This window comes from Pseudophryne corroboree, chromosome 7 (genome assembly GCF_028390025.1).
Source record: "Pseudophryne corroboree isolate aPseCor3 chromosome 7, aPseCor3.hap2, whole genome shotgun sequence".
Taxonomy (NCBI): Eukaryota; Metazoa; Chordata; class Amphibia; order Anura; family Myobatrachidae; genus Pseudophryne; species Pseudophryne corroboree.
In genome coordinates, this window is record NC_086450.1 from 228,542,595 (window position 1) to 228,546,306 (window position 3,712).

A 3,712-nucleotide genomic window follows, 5' to 3' on the forward strand; every position below is an offset into this window, starting at 1 on the left:
AGTTGTACAAGTAAAAGATGGTAGGATAGCTCCAAAAATCCCACAGTATCCTCTGAAGCCAGAGGTGGAGTTAGGAGTTTACCCAGTAATAGAGCGCTTGCTACAACAGGGCATTCTGGTAAGAACGTCCAGCACTGCCAATAGTCCCATCTTCCCTGTTAAGAAGAGTGGGGGGAGGGGTTACAGGCTAGTGCAGGATCTAAGGGGGATTAACAAAATAGTTGAGAGCCAGTTCCCCGTAGTGCCAAATCCAGCTGTCATCCTAATGCAAATCCCTCCCACTGCCAAATTTTTCACTGTTATTGACCTCTGCTCCGCTTTCTTTTCGGTACCTCTGCACCCTGACAGCCAATATTTGTTTGCATTCACATACAGAGGAGTCCAATACACGTGGACTCGATTACCCCAAGGTTTCATAGATAGTCCAAGTATATTTTCTCAGGCTTTGCATGATTGTTTACAGTCTTTTCAACCAAACAGTGGATCAGTATTGATACAGTATGTGGACGATTTATTACTGTGTTCAGATTCACTGGAAGCATCTCTGAAGGATACGAAACAGCTCCTGTTTCATCTTTCAGACACAGGTCACAAGGTTTCCAAAGACAAGTTGCAATTATGCCAAACTAAGGTAAAATATTTGGGACACTGTCTAACACAAGGACTGAGACACCTGACCGCTGATAGAATCCAAGCAATTAGAGACATGACCCTACCACAAACCCAGCAACAGATCAGAACGTTTTTAGGAATGTGTGGGTATTGCCGTAATTGGATCCCAGGGTTTTCCATATTGGCGTTACCTTTGCAGGAAATGGTCTCCTCAAACAAACCTGATAGGATTTTGCATACAGACGAATCCGAAACAGCATTTGAGAGACTCAAACAGTGCCTAACGCAGGCGCCAGCGCTAGGTATGCCAGACTATGGGAAACCCTTTGAACTATACGGAACAGAAAGTGCTGGTTGCGCAGCAGGTGTACTAACCCAAAAACACGGTGATGCCAGCAGGCCAGTTGCATACTACAGCGCTCAGCTAGATACGGTAGCGCGATCCCTCCCCACATGCTTGCGAAGCGTTTCTGCGATAGCATTGCTAGTGACAAAAAGCGAAGATGTCGTGCTAGGCCACAACCTCACAATCCATACGCCACATGCAGTATCAGCCTTATTGAATTCTGCCCAAACCAGACACGTCTCATCAGCGAGGTTTACAAGATGGGAATTGGCACTAATGGCCCCCGTAAACATCACCATAAGGAGATGCAGTGCATTAAATCCTGCAACATATCTCCCAGGTGTGCCTGGTCAGGCACAAAGGGTGGAAGGTGAGAGTGCTGGGGAAGGAGGATTTAATACAAAGGAAGATACACATGATTGTATGGAATATTTGACCCAAAATTTTACCGCAAGGCCTGACATCAGTGACAACCCACTGGAAGATGCAGAACTCACGTTCTACACGGACGGTAGTTGTCACAGACAGTCAGACTCGGGAGACTTGTGTACTGGATACGCAGTCGTAGATGACCAAGACACCATAGAAGCCGAACCGCTAGGCCCACCTCACTCAGCCCAGGTTGCTGAACTGGTAGCCCTAACCAGAGCATGTGAATTGGCTAAGGGTAAGTCAGCCAATATCTACACCGATTCTAGATACGCATTCGGGGTAGTCCATGATTTCGGAGCCCTATGGCGCCTCAGAAATTTCATGACGGCAGCTGGTACACCGGTAGCGCATGCAGCTCACATAAAAAGGCTTCTAACAGCGATACAGGAACCCGACAGAGTGGCTGTTATCAAATGTAAAGCACACACATATAGCCAAGACCCGGTATCACTTGGTAACAGCCGAGCAGACGAAGCTGCTAAGTTAGCAGCTGCTACCCCCATACAGACAGACACCACACAATTAATGGTATTTAATACCATTAACACACAGAAGTTGTGTGAAATGCAAAATTTGTGTTCCACACAGGAAAAGGCAGTCTGGAAGGCAAAGGGATGTGGCCAAGAGTCCTCAGGACTCTGGACGGATGGACATGGTAAACCAGTGGCCCCCAGAGCATATCTTCCATGTCTGGCTGAGGCAGCTCACGGGCTGACTCATCTAGGCAAGGAAGGGATGTGCAAATTGGTAAGAGCCTATTGGTGCGCCCCAGGATTCTCCTCTCATGCGAGTAAAAGAGCAATGTCATGCCTTACCTGTTTGAGAAAGAATATTGGAAAGGCAATACCTACAGAACCATCCCATATCCCACCTGCCGGCGGCCCTTTCCAGGTAATACAAATTGACTTCATTCAATTACCCCCTTGTCGGAATTTGAAATATGTACTTGTTTGTATAGATGTTTTCTCGAATTGGGTCGAAGCATTTCCTGCAGCTACAAATACCGCTATGTTTACAGCTAAGAAAATTGTGCAGGAATTTGTATGTAGATATGGTATCCCTAGAATAATCGAAAGTGATAGGGGTACCCATTTTACAGGTGATGTCTTTCAAGGAATGTGTAAGTTGATGGGAATTGATAGCAAGCTGCACACTCCGTACCGTCCACAGGCGAGTGCGAAGGTCGAAAGAGTGAACAGCACTATTAAAAATAAATTGAGTAAAGTGATGGCAGAGACAGGATTGACATGGCCAGAAGCTTTACCCATTGTATTGTACAGTATCAGAACCACTCCCAGGTCCCCTCTTAATCTGTCCCCCTTTGAAATCTTATTTGGTCGACAACCGCATGTCATGATTAACCCTCAGGATGATTTGAAATGTAACAGTGAAGTAACTGTAAAGTACTTGATTAACATGAGTAAACAGTTAAGGAATCAAAATGATAATCTGAAGTTGGTGATTCCTGATCTACCTGATAGTAATTGTCATGACATTGAACCTGGGGATTATGTAATGATACGGAATTTTCTACGCTCAGGTTGCCTTATTGACAGATGGGAAGGACCATACCAGGTCTTATTGACTAGCACTACGGCATTGAAGGTTGCTGAGAGAGAGACTTGGGTCCATTCATCCCACTGCAAGAAGGTTGCTGATCCAGAGAAGTCCCGTGATAAGGAACAGACGGTAGAGGTTGTATCACTGGAGTGTCTGTTCCAGGAGGACTGAGGCGGCACCTGAGCCTTGAAGACCGAGAGCTGTTGTCGACTCCCCACTCCCTTTTATTGTTTTCTCCACTTCCCATCCCCTCTCCCTCAAATGTATTTTTCCTCCTTCTCATTCTTCTTCGTCTCCTCCTCAAAGATGGACTTGCCCCAAGAGACTGTGATCCGGATTTTCCTGTTGACCATGATGTTGACCAGAGCAGTCTGTTCCGGCGAGAGTACCATGGAGGTCGAGAGAGGTTCTGGAATGGGTTCCGATTATGATGATGGAGGCGTAGTTTTTCAAGATCAACCTAACCAACAAGCAAAGGCGAGTATCAGAAAACGATCCGATAGCATTGACCATAGAAGAAATTGTGACGGATTGTTAGCTGAAGAAAATTGTATCTGTAGGCTCTGTAACAATGTCATTGAAGATGGGTGCATTAAGAAATGCCAATCCAGTTTTAATATCCATATGGACCGACATCCATTGAGTGATTATCACTCCTTAGTGGGTAATGTATTAAACAAAACAGATTGTTGGGTATGCTCTCAAGTACCTCAGGGTCATAGCAAATCAGGGCTAGTACCATTTCCTTTAACGATAGGGGAG